The sequence below is a fragment of the Aegilops tauschii genome, chromosome 1, assembly GCF_002575655.3.
Source record: "Aegilops tauschii subsp. strangulata cultivar AL8/78 chromosome 1, Aet v6.0, whole genome shotgun sequence".
Taxonomy (NCBI): domain Eukaryota; kingdom Viridiplantae; phylum Streptophyta; class Magnoliopsida; order Poales; family Poaceae; genus Aegilops; species Aegilops tauschii.
In genome coordinates, this window is record NC_053035.3 from 35,312,818 (window position 1) to 35,326,882 (window position 14,065).

A 14,065-nucleotide genomic window follows, 5' to 3' on the forward strand; every position below is an offset into this window, starting at 1 on the left:
TACTATTGTTGGGTATTTCTTTTTTGTTTTATTTTGTATTCATATGCCATTATACAAGTTTTCATACAGTAGCAATTTAGAGATTGTTTTTACATCAGAATGAGTTACTACATCATTGGGTGAAAGAACCGTGGATTAGTTTCAAGTGCATGGATCCAAAGTGACCATTGGTCACTTTGGATCCATGCACTTGAAACTAAACCGCGGTTCTTTCACCCAATGACATAATATCTCATCATCATCATCATCATCATATCATTAACAACTTATAATCATAATACATCATTATCATATAACACCTCCTCATGATCATCATTTTTATCAATGAGACATCATATAGCAAGTTGGTCAGCAGTCATAATCACAACTCCTCATCATCATCAACTCTAACACGTTGTACCACACAAGAACACATTGTACCTAGGACCTACTTCTCTCTCATAGGATCTACTAGGTTCTCTTAGGTAAATAGCATAAAACAAGATAGGCCCTGACTCTCCATTATGGAGAATGGAGATTACCCTGTCTCCAATTCTTGCCCTTCGCCTAATGTTTCTTCCAAGTACCTCCCTACGAGTGACCATACATTTTTTCCAATCTTTGATTGTCATGTCTTCATTGGTTTTAGAAATCCGATATGAACAGGAGTGATTCGTAGGATGACCTGGCTGTATATCCAAAACATCAAGGCGGCCTTTCTGAAACATCAGATGAGGCACACACTCCTCCGGGCTTATCTGTTGAAAAACATAGTAATAACTTCGTAGTTAGCAATGTAGTTCAGTTTTAGAAGAATTTATGCAAAAGATGCACAAATGTCGTAATACTAAAAATCTTACCATGACATCTCCATGGATGTTAGCATAGTTCAACACGTGCACTAGTGGCACATATTGACCATAATATGGAGGAGTTTCATAATAGATATTGTAATTCTCAAGATCAGTACAAAATGCGACCAGATGATTTTTCTCCTGATAAGTTAACTCAGAGCCATCGGTGCAGTAGGTTCTGTCTACCATCTTCCGCACATTCTTTGAAGATTGAAAATAAGCTGTCAACTATTTTGAAATAAACAATATAAATTACTTAATAACTATGTTTGAGAAACTCACATAACGGTAGAATTGGAAGCGTATCAACAAGGACCCAAATGTCCAAATTGTCTTTCTGGATGTCAGGATCACCAAGATCCATGGTGACAAGCATACCCTCTTGAAAATGATACATCTTGCAAAGTGCTTCCCAATTCGGGCAACCAAAATGGGATACGCTCTCAGAATTGTATAGATTTACCTCAAAATCCATACCATGATGGGTCCTTAGGTTAATTTTCTTTGTTTCCATACTCTCATGATCTTCAAAATCCATCCTCTCCAAGACATAGCGTCTTGCATGGCATGGGATAAGCTAGTCGAATTGTAAAAGACGAAAATTACACAATGGAGTAGTAGAAGTCGAGCTTAATTACGAAAAAAAACTTTGCGTTGTAGCATACCGTTTCAACATCGAAGGCCTCCTGGAGCTTAATGCTGAAGCGCCGACCTTCTACCAAGTGAGGCCTGTCGCAGGAACCTTGGTTGTCGCGGCACCAGGAGCACTCCGCGAGACTTTCGTCTGACGACATTTCCTATGTTCATAATTCAAAGATTAAACTTCCAAAATTCAATATATGTACTACAAAAACTAAATTAGATCATTATTATTCAGCACGGGTTAACTATCGGTCCATCGAGTCTTTTTTTTGAAAAATGTCAGCTCATGTGGTGTATATATTCGACCGTTGGTGATGTTCGCTCCTCCCTTCGTCCCCGAGTGCATTAAACTAAAATGTCTAGCACACGGGAACGAAGGAGAAGCGACCCCCACGACAACAGCAGGCATTCATCTTCTCTCATAGATGGTGGACACACTCCCTCACTAATATTTTGACCTTCGGTGATGGTCATTACTCCTCCTTCCCCTAGTGCCTAACAAAGGTCTAGCACAAGGAGAAGAAAGAGAAATGACCCCCACGACAACAGTCGGGTTTCTTCCTCTCTCATATATGGTGTAAACTTTCTCCCTCACTCATTTTTTGATTGTCATGTATGGAGCCTCGATAGACTTAAAGTCAACCCAAAATGTCGTTTAATTATCTTTCTAGAAAATCCAGGCCACTCGATATTTCCTACATATTCTAGCACAAGTCATGCCAAAATTCACGGAAAAATCCGGATGACCTTTGCTAAAAAAGGACATATCGAGCAGCTGAAATTTGTCGGAACGGAAATTAATCAACCGTCTGGCAAAACATAGGCCACTCGGAGGTGTTACCCGCAAACATGGCCACTTGGTCAAGCACATATCCTATTTGCATTCAAACTTGATGGTCATTGCATTCAAAATTGATGGTCATTGCATTTCAATGGTTGAAAATATGAACAAAAACATTTCAAAATATCTTATAGGACTCATATTGACATGGAGATTTGGCTAGGCTCACCTTGAGGTCGGAGGGGGCCTGTGACGGGGATGACGATGACGACGACATGGAGATTTGGCTGCAAAAACAAAATAGTATTCAAAATAGTGCTCTCCAATTTGAGCATTCAACATAGGAGTAGTTCTCCAATTCGAGCATTCAATAAGCGAAACTAAATCATAAAATAAATTAGTATTCAAATTAGCATGCATTCAATGAGCAAAACTAAATCATCTCTTGCGTTCATACATCGTCGAATATTATCATTAATACATCTCGAATAGTCTCATACATTTAACCTCACTAATACAGCTAAAACCCTAGCGAACGACGGGTATCGGCCCGGGCGGTGGACACCCAAAGAGAAGGAACCATCACAGGATCATAGCTCCAGTGAGATCCCTGAAGAACCTGCCAGGTATTGGAGAACCTGCCCTCCAACGCAACCATGTAGCGACAGACGTGCTCGTCTTCGTCACTGACACGGTGACGTACCACCTCCACGGGGTCCTCAAGCCTCCGCACCGTCACTGGCCCACGCGACCACCACCAAAGAAGGTTCGGGTCAACGACGGGCTGGCTCCTCACCAAGCTGCGTCTTCTGGAAGGTAGCACATCCCAGTACCAACCCGGCGGAGCCCAGTCCCGGACTTGGCCCCTCTAATCAAGCAGGCCTCCTGCTCCAAGTCGACGATGAGGATGCGGGATAGGCATCGTCGATGCGGGAATAATTGCTTTAACTAAAAAAGTAAACTAGTTCTATTAATTTTCATACTAAAAATAAAATAGTTGTATTAATTCAACTAGTTCAATTAAGCACTTACTATAAGTAAAATTAAACTAGTTTTTACTAAAAATAAACTAGTTCAACTAGTACTATTAATTTTCTTACTAAAAATGAACTAGTTCTATTAATTCAACTAGTTCTTACTAAAAATAAACTAGTTCAACTAGTTCTATTAATTTTCTTACTAATTCTATTAAACACTTACTAAAAAGTAGTAAAAAAACTAGTTAGATGAACTCTAAAATTTAACCCTAACTAATGAACCCTAACTAATTTGATGAACTCTAAAATTTAACCCTAACTAATTTGATGAACTCTAAAATTTAACCCTAACTAATTTGATGAACTCTAAAATTAATTCTATTTAACAACTATTTCCCTAATTAGCATCTAATTTGATGAACCCTAACTAATTAGATGAACTCTAAAATTTAACCCTAAGAACCCTAGCTAGGCAGAGGTAGGGGAGGAGGAGGAGGAGGGCGTGCTCACCTTGGGCACCAACGGAGTTAGGGAGAGGGGCACGCGGCGTCGAGGTCGGGGACGGGGTCGGGGTCGTGGCGGCGGGCTCACGGCGGAGGGCGCGATGTAGGGGGGCGTCGATGTCGGGGTCGGGGGCACCGTCGACGGCGTGGGGAGGGCGATGGGAGAGCGCACGCGGTGGCCTGGCAACGACGGCGGCGACAACAGAAGCGCGAGTTCGATTTGAAGGAAGTGGACGTGGGGAAGAAGAACTATGCGTGGTTAAGTCAAAAGTAGCAGTAGGGCATTCCAGGAAAAGTGCTACTGCTACGTTAGCTATAGCGCTGGATGGCAACAAGCGCTACTGCTAAGATAGCTATAGCGCGTGTCCAGAAAGCCCGTTGCTGCTACTCCTTTCTCCTTTATTTTTCTTTTTCATTTATTTTCATTCACATTTTCTTTTTTTCCTTCCCCTTTTTCTATTTCTTTCATTTTCATTTACTTTTCTATATGTTTTTCATTTTATTTTCCTTTCCTTAGCAGTAGCGCTTTCAGCGTAAAACACGCTACTACAATAGTCTTAGCAGCAGCGCGCTTTTCCTAAGCATGCTACTACTATTGGTAGCCTGCCGAGAACAGTAGGGGAATTGTAGTAGTAGCGCTTCTTTCGCCAGACGCGCTACTGCTACAAACTGAGCTGCAGCGTGTTGATTTCACACGCGCTAGTGGTAAATTGTAGTAGCGCTTCTTTTTAGCCCGCGCTACTGGTAAGTTTCTGTGTATAAGGTTTTCCCTAGTAGTGCCACCATATTCTATTCCACCTATAGTGCTATATCCATGGCTCACGCTCATGTATTGCGTGAAAGTTGAAAAGGTTTGAGAACATCAAAAGTATGAAACAATTGCTTGGCTTGTCATCGGCGTTGTGCATGATTTGAGTATTTTGTGTGATGAAGATGGAGCATAGCCAGATGATAACCCACACGTATAGGGGATTGCAACAGTTTTCGAGGGTAGAGTATTCAACCCAAATTTATTGATTCGACACAAGGGGAGCCAAAGAATATTCTCAAGAATGCCAAGTTGTCAATTCAACCACACCTGAAAGACTTAATATCTGCAGCAAAGTATTTAGTAGAAAATTAGTATGGAAGTAACGGTAACGGTGGCAAAAGTAACAGTAGTGGTTTTGTAGTAATCGTAAGAGTGGCAACGGAAAAGTAACGTAGCAAAGATCAATATGTGAAAAGCTCGTAGGCAATGGATCAATGATGCATAATTATGTCGGATGCAATTCATCATGAACAGTTATAACATAGGGTGACACAAAACTAGCTCCAGTTCATCAATGTAATGTAGGCATGTATTCCGAATATAGTCATACGTGCTTATGGAAAGAACTTGCATGACATCTTTTATCCTACCCTCCCGTGGCAGCGGGGTCCTATTGGAAACTAAGTGATATTAAGGCCTCCTTTTAATAGAGTACCGGACCAAAGCATTAGCACTTAGTGAATACATGAACTCCTCAAACTACAGTCATCACCGGGAAGTGTCCAGACTATTGTCACTGCGGGGTTTGCCAGATCATAACACGTAGTAGGTGACTATAACTTGCAAGATAGGATCAAGAACTCACATATATTCATGAAAACATAATTGGCTCAGATCTAAAATCATGGCACTCGGGCCCTAGTGACAAGCATTAAGCATGGCAAAGTCATAGCAATATCAATCTTAGAACATAATGGATACTAGGGATCAAACCCTAACAAAACTAACTCGATTACACGGTAAATCTCACCCAACCAGTTGTGGCACCCTGGCTCAGAGCATCCGGTTTACCTTGCATTGCCAGCCCAGAGATCAAGTCTTCTGGCAACACACAACAGCATGGTACAGAAACAACCGCTTTATTGATGCTAGCGGGTACATAAGTCTGATATTACATCAAGATAAGAGGCCAAGCGGCACACACGGTGCAGCTGAACAGTATGTACATTATTTAATGAACATGAAAGGGCCTCGATCATATCAACTACGCGGCAGCGGAATAACAACGAAGTGGAACTCCATAGTACAGGGACACCGATGTGGACACGATGCTAGACGCGGGACGCTCTTCGATCCGATCAGTCTTGCCTGAAAGCTGGCATGACACGCCAGGTCAATACATTGAATGTACTTGCAAGCTCACAACAAACATAAGAACAATGACAAACAATATCATGACAATTAATCAGGTTTAATGCAATGCAAGTGATACTACAAATGCAAAGAAACCGACATGTGCACCGAGTCCCTCGGACTCGCTTACCAGATGGGTTACCACTGTAACCGAACGGTGATCATACCCGGATCACAACTGAAGCCAATCACTTACGATCATCACATGATCCACAGTTCATCATGAAACCAGTGCCACAATAATACCAAGTGTGCAAGATTAATTATAATTGTTGATCCATGGTGTGACTTACTACCGAGTTGTGTCCATAACCGAGGACGCGACTGTCGATAGATTAAAATACATTTTGCGGAGGTTAGCGCACTTTACCCACACTACGGAACTCAAGGGCCTCGCACTCCCATTCAGGTGGACCACGGAGTTCCGACGAAACCCTTCCCTTGCCATGAAACTCTCCCGGCCACTCTGACTCACTCCTTCTCAGGGCTAAGTCATGGGTGGCCCATGCCTACCAATGGCATCCTCGGCCACCGTCGTGGCAAAACGGTCCCAAACGGGGACAAGGTACCATAAAAACAAACGAGCATGCAAGGTTATGTCTGCTTACCGGGCCAGGGTACCGCACGCCCATAACCTTCCCTCGTTGGAGGCACCGGTAAGGGGCATGACAAAGGACCGAATCAAGACCCCCCATAAAGGTAAATGTGGTCGCACTGAAAAGAACCCGATTCTGAGGGACCATGACTTGATCAACTTAATATTCAACTTGGATTATTGTCATGTTTAACTTGAAAATAGACTCACTACAATCCATATGATGCCATGATCATGCAACAACCCGATATGCTCAAGATGCAACTCATAAGAATGGATCAACATCAAATAAATAACTTTCTTGCAATATTCATCAACAAAACTACTGGTATTACTACACAGGTTATTATCAAACCTCACTTTTAGTCATTTATCTTTAATATGAAAATTTACTTATCAAAATAAATTACCATTATTTATCAAAGCACTTTCATTAAGCCAAAATATTTACTCTACTTGATTAAACTATTGCATGCAATCAACCAGTAACTTAAGCAAGCATAACAAGCATGATAAAGCAACTAAGCATTTAATCATAATTATTTAACTATTTTCAATGCATGAAAATAAGCTCATACTTAAGTAGAAAATCATAGATATTGAGATGACACCATCCAGATGTTATTGTGGCTTGCCTTAGTGTAGAGGAGGTTCACACTCCTCCTGGATAGCTTCAAGACAAGTCTCGCCTTCTGAAAATATTTAAAAACCACAAAACGAAATATAAAGAACCACTCTAAAAATCACCAGAAATTCTAGGCAGCAAGGAAAAATCCACACTTTGGTGTGCTGCTAGAGTTTCCGTAACAAACCAAATACAAAAAGAATCAACTCATTTGGACTTATAGGCTAGGAGATATTCAAGGTCAAAGTTCTGTTCAAAATATTTTAATTAATTTGAATAAACAGAAAATCCAGGAGGGGGGGTGACGTCGATGGCGTAAAGCCAAAAGACGCCTCCACTCGTACCGCTTCGGGTGCGAGTGGAGAGGCTGACAGCGGGCCTGACCGGTCACGAGAGAGTGGAGGGGGAGAGAAATAGAACGTGGCGGCGTTTCGCCGGAGCTCACGCCGGCGAGGAGGAGTCCTAGGGCCAAACTGGAGGGATAGAAATGGAGAGGGGGCTACGGCGCACCTGCCTGTACCCATGGCACGACGAGAGACGACCGGAGCTGCTCGCAATCAACCTCGCAAGCGGCAGCGGCGGTCGGGTCTTGCCAGAGAGGAAGAAGGCGACGACGAGGGGTTGTTCTAGGGGCTCTGCAGCTTCGAGACGGCACCAGAGGGGCTCCAGGGACACGCCTAGGTGGTTGGTTGGGCTCCAGGAGGTCGGGGACGGGGTGGCTGAGCTACGGGTGTTGCCGGCGAGCTCAGGTCAGGCACGGTGGCCAGACGCCTGCCCGGCCGGGCTACGGCTGTGCTGCATGTGTGTGGAGGTTGGATGGTGCTGTGGGTTGCTCTAGAACGGAGGGAAGGGCTCAATTTATAGCCGAAGGGGGAAGGGGGTACGTGTCACCGCCGAAGTTCTCTAGAAGACGGCGAGAGACGACGAGGGGTGTCAGCGAGGGCGCGAGAAGCTCAGCAATCACGCGGAGGCTGTCCACGCTCGTGGCGGAGCACAGGGAGGAGGAGGAGAAGAAGATAGGGGCATGAGTGCACTGTGGCTTTTGGCCGCGACACGCCCATGCTCGCTGCGGTGTCTCCGGCATCGGCTAGCGCCAGGGAGAGGTCATGGGCGATGAGACGAAGGGGGTGGCGCGGTGCGGCAGTCGTTGGCGAGCTCTGGCTCAGGCACGCGCCGAACAGAGGCACTTGTGTGACGCAGAGCGCGTCGAACGCATGCTAGGCCCCGTGTCCACACGCGGTCACCGCCCTGGCATTGCCAAAACGACGCCCAAATGCTGCCAAACCTTGTTTGGGCTAAAGTCCATGCAGTATTAGGTCTGAGAAAGGTGAAATCTCAAACCTAGGCCGACCAGAAGTGACTCAAGCTTGCTGGCAAGTTTCTGGACAGAAACTTGGTCGCCAAGTTTGGCTAGCTTCTAGAAGGCCATTAGGGCTGATCTCCTGGGGTTAAGGGTTTCTTAGGAGGGTGTTTAAGCTCAAGAAAGATCAGCTCCAAAAGATTAAGGAAAAATGCACTTGCTGTACAAAGTGCAATTTTGGGCCAGAAAGGAAAAGATTTTCTGTAGCAAAAATATTACAAAAAGTCATGCAATATTTTTACTCAGGGAGGTGGGCCAAGGTTCAAAGAAAATTCAAGAATTATCTCAGGATTTTTGGAGCTATAAAAATTGGGGTTGCTTTGGAGCCCTAATTTCTGAAATGAGGTTTTCGAAAGAAAATGAATATTTTCACTTATGAAAAATATTCAATGGGCCATTCTAGGGTTTTAGAAGGAAATGGAGTTGGATGAGATGCAGATGGGTCACTTGGGTGAAAGTCAAGGGCATGCCCAAGTGACAAGTCTGTTTGAATTGATTCTAAAAACTCAAAACCAAGGCAAATGCAAACCGTGTCCGGAAAAAGAGAGAAGGCAAAAACCAGGCTGTCACAAACCTCCCCCACTTAGGATGAATCTCGTCCTCAAGATTCGGTTGCTTGGGAAAACAGTTCTGGGTAAGCAGTCCTTAAAAATCCCTCTCTTTCCCAGGTTGCCTCTTCCTCGGTATGGTGCTCCCATTGAACTTTGAAAAACCTGATTACTTTGCTGCGAGTGACTCTTTCTGTCTTATCCAATATTTTGACTGGTCTTTCCTCATATGTCAGATCCTTAACCAGTTCTATCTCTGCCATATCAGTCTTTTTCTCTGGTGGCGAGATACATCTTCTCAGCTGGGAGACATGAAACACATTGTGTACCTATGTCAGTTCTGGTGGCAACTCCAATCGATAAGCAACTGCTCCAACTCTGTTCATGACTGGGAATGGGCCAATGTATCTGGGTGCCAACTTGCCCCGGGTCTGAAACCTCTTAATTCCTTTCATCGGGGTGACTCGGAGATACACGTGTTCTCCTAGTTCAAATCTGATCTGACGGTGCTTGGCATCATAGTAACTCTTCTGTCGTGACTTGGCCAACTGCAGTGTGTCTCGGATCTCCTTGACTTGCTTCTAAGCTTCCATCATTGGGTCTGTTCCGAAGATACGACTGTCTCCGGTTTGAGATGTCACAGCCCTAGAGTTTGCTTGTAACTAGTGGCATTGCATCCCTGCATCATGTTTAAATTTCATTAAACTTGAAATGGGGATTGTTGAAACCCCAGCACGAAATGAATTCAACTAGGTTCAATAAAAACATTTTCAATGAATCCAAAGTGCCTCAAGAAAAGTTCATGATTTTTGGTTAAGGAAGAAACCTCTGCCAAAAATGATGAATATATTTCTAGGACATTTTTTGATTTTTGAATTAACTCATATTGTATTTGACTTGGGGTTATAAATTCCTATAAATACTTTTATAACTCCAATCATTCTGAAAAAATATTGTGGGGCTTTGTGCTAGTCCATATTGCATCCACAAATAATTTCAGAAGCAACAAAAATGGTTTAGTATTATTACTAGATCAAAACAGAGCAAAATAAATAGAAAGCAGGAAGAAAAATAGGAAAAGAGAGAAACTTACCTGGCGCTCACCTGTAGCTTACCGGCCCAGCCCACCTAGCACTGCCAGTCAACTCCCTCCTCACGCCAGGAGGACAGGAGCGCGTGGCCGCGGCGCGCTGGCACACGCCTGGCCACCTCCTGCTTGCCGCCGAACGCCTAGCGCTGGCTATGGATGCCACGCACTCTCCCGCGCGTCCCTCGACCGCTTGCTCGTCCCCATCCCCTCTCTGACTCTCTCTCCCGTGACCGACCGTACGCACCCGAGACCGCTGACGAGAACCACCACGGCCACAGCTACCCCCTCGCCCCTCTATTGTGCCCACGAGCTCTGCGTCGTCTTCCTCGTCATCTCCACCGAGCCAAGCCAGCCGGGACGCTCCGTAGCATCGTCATCGCCACCGTCTTCAACCTCGGGAGCCGGTCACCGCCGACGTCGATTCGCCGTCGCCAAGCCGTCCCCAAGCAAGCCGAGCCCCTCTTCGTGATCACTGTGAGCTTCGCCGTCGTTTCCCCCTAACCCTGCGGCCTAGCGCTCGCTGTAGCTGCATTTTTCATTGATGCCCGAAGCATGCCGCCGCACGAGCCCGTCGCCGACGAGGCTTTGGTGGCCCTTTCGTCCCGTGCGTGCCTCTGTTGGGTTCGTGAGCTCTCGTAGATCACGTAGGTACAAAACGCTAGTCCTCCCGCGCGCCGTGTCGTCGATTCCGTCGACGCCAGAGCTCTGGCCGCCGCTCAACTCGCCGCTGCCGCCGCAACAGACCACCTCGCGCCCTCTCACTGCCACCGCCGGATGCGCACGAGCCCCAGCTCACCGTAGAACCCAACCGTGTCGCAAGCCGTGCCCTATAGGCGAAACCCGAGGTGGCCCGCCGCGTCTGGCCTCGCCGGCGTCGAGTCCCCGGCACTGAGTCAATGACAGGTGGGTCACACCTGTCAGGTTTACTCTGACCCACTGACTCGCTGACTGTGGGCCCCAGCCCTTAATTTCTTTAGTTAGGATTTAACTAAACCTTGGTTAGCACTGAGTCAATGACAGGTGGGTCACACCTGTCAGGTTTGACCTGGACGGTCCTGTTGACCAGCTGACGCCAGCATGACTTAATGCTGACGCAGTAAAGTTTTCTGGAATTAAAATAAATCAGAAATGATTTATAAATTTCAGAAAATACCCCAAACTTCTAAAAATCATAGAAATTCAACCGTAGCTCAAAATGAAATGATTTATATATGAAAAATTATCAGAAAAATCCAAAGAATCTGTTTATGGCATCCTCATGCATGTTTGAACAACTTAAAGCCACTGTATATGACAATTTGAATAAATGGCATTTGAAATGTCTTATATGGAGTTTGAATTTGAACCTTTGGTTCAAACCAACTTCATTTAATCTTGTTGCTGTTTGCATTAGCACAAACAACATCACATATACATGCCATGTTCATGCATCATATTGTGCATTGCATTGATTGTGTTTACTCTCTGTTTGCCGGTGTTGTTCCCCCTCGGTAGACGTTGTTCCGACGCTGTGATCGTTGACACTGATGAAGACCCAATGCTATCTTCAGAAGTGCCAGGCAAGCAAAACCCCCTTGTTCATTCCGATATAATCCCACTGTCTCGCTCCTGCTCTCTTTTACTGCATTAGGACAACAGCGATTCATCTGTTACTTGCTGCGGTAATTGAACCCCTTATCCTCTGCATGACCTATCATTGCCACAGTAAATAGATGAAACCCACTAGCATGAGTAGGAGTTGTTTGAGCCCTGATGTGCCTACTCATTCATGCTTGTTTGTCGTGCTTGCTATTGCTTAGAGTTGTGTCCGGTCTGATTCATCGGGGATGAATTGGAATGGTGATGAACATGTCCTACTGTGTGTGAGCTAAGTGTGTGAACACGATTTGGTAAAGGTAGCGGTGAGAGGCCATGTAGGAGTACATGGTGGGTTGTCTCATTGCAGCCGTCCTCAGGAACTGAGTTCTGTGTTTGTGATCCATGAACAGTTACTACCACGCATTGGAATGCTTAAGTGCCGCTCTCGAGTTATTAATCAACCTAATCTCTGTCCAGGAGTTGCAACTAGTTTCTGGTGTTTGTAGGTAGTGTTAGTAGTCTACCAAGTGGCACCCGGTACAGGTGGGCTTGGGACAGACTAGGCACCGTGGCCGGGTATACCAAGCGCCGCCCGTTTGGTGGGCTTGGAACCCTGTACACATCGTTTGGGGCCGTGAGCGACACCCCGGCCGGATCTCCTTGCGGATGGAACCCGAATAGGCGATAAACCTGGACTAGAGACTTGTGTGGTTAGTCAGGTCGTGGCCGATTCCCTCGCCAGGCTTCCGCTTGAAGGTTGCCGAGATACACGACGTGTACATGGTGGTAAGTGGCAAGAGCGTGTGTGAAGAAGTACACCCCTGCAGGGTTAGCATCATCTATTCGAATAGCCGTGTCCGCGGTAAAGGACTTCTGGGTTGCCTGTACAGTTCATAGACAAGTGAAAGTGGATACTCTAAAATGCGCAAGATAAGCGTGAGTGCTATGGATGGTGTTCTCGTAGGGACATATGAGCGAATCCATAGTGGTGTATTGGTATGGTGAATTTCTGGACTTGTGTGCACCACCTCAAAAGAGTTACTTGCGGTCGTAGTTCAGGATAGCCACCGAGTCAAAGCTGGCTTGCTGCAGTTAAACTCCACCACCCCTTTGTTGATACCGATGCATATATAGATAGTTCTGATGCAAGTCTTGCTGGGTACATTTGTACTCACGTTTGCCTATTTTATGTTTTGTAGAGAGACTTCAGTCTCGCTAGTAGTTCCGTGTGGACTTTGACGTTTAGCTTGATACCTCAGCTACGATCTTGTGCCCTCGGCAGGATCTGGTAGATAGTCAGGCTTCTCAGCCTTTTTCATTGTACTCATACATGTTAAGCTTCCGCATGTGCTTTGACTTGTATGCTCTGAATGTTGGGTCATGAGACCCATGTTTGTAATATCTCGCTCCTCGGAGCCTAATGAATAAATACTTTGAGTCGTAGAGTTTTGTTGTGATGCCATGTTGTATTTACACATATCGAGCATATTGTGTGCATGATTGAAATGCTTGGTATGTGTGGGATCCGACAACCTAGTTGTTTATCCTTGGTAGCCTCTCTTATGGGGAAATGTAGTCTTGTGCTTCCATGAGCCATAGTAGTCCGCTACAGCCCGGTTCACCGGAGTCCTGCTAGCCCAGCACTACTGCTCCAGAACACTTGACTGGCCGGCATGTGATTCACTTTGTTCCTGTGTCTGTCCCTTCGAGGAAATGTCACGCGGTGACATCCGGAGTCCTGCCTAGCCTGCTACAGCCCGGTTCACCGGAGTCCTGTTAGCCCAGTGCTACAGCCCGGATTCGCACGCTGCTGACCGACATGCTCGATCTTGATTCATGTATGCCTGTCCCCGTAGGTTAGTGCCACTTTGGGTTCACGACTAGTCATGTCGGCCCGGGTTCTCTGTCATATGGATGCTAGCGACACTATCATATACGTGAGCCAAAAGACGCAAACGGTCCCGGGCCATGGTAAGGCGACACCCGTGGGAATACCGTGCGTGAGGCCGCAAAGTGATATGAGGTGTTACCGGCTAGATCGATGTGACTTGCAATCGGGGTCCTGACAGCTTGTCTACCGAGAGGGGACAAATACCGGCAACAGAGAAGAAATACAATCAATGCAATGCACAATATGATGCATGGACATGGCATGTATATGTGATGTTGTTTGTGCTAATGCAAACAACAACAAGATTAAATGAAGTTGGTTTGAACCAAAGGTTCAAATTCAAACTCCATATAAGACATTTCAAATGCCATTTATTCAAATTGTCATATACAGTGGCTGTAAGTTGTTCAAACATGCATGAGGATGCCATAAACAGATTCTTTGGATTTTTCTGATAATTTTTCATATATAAATCATT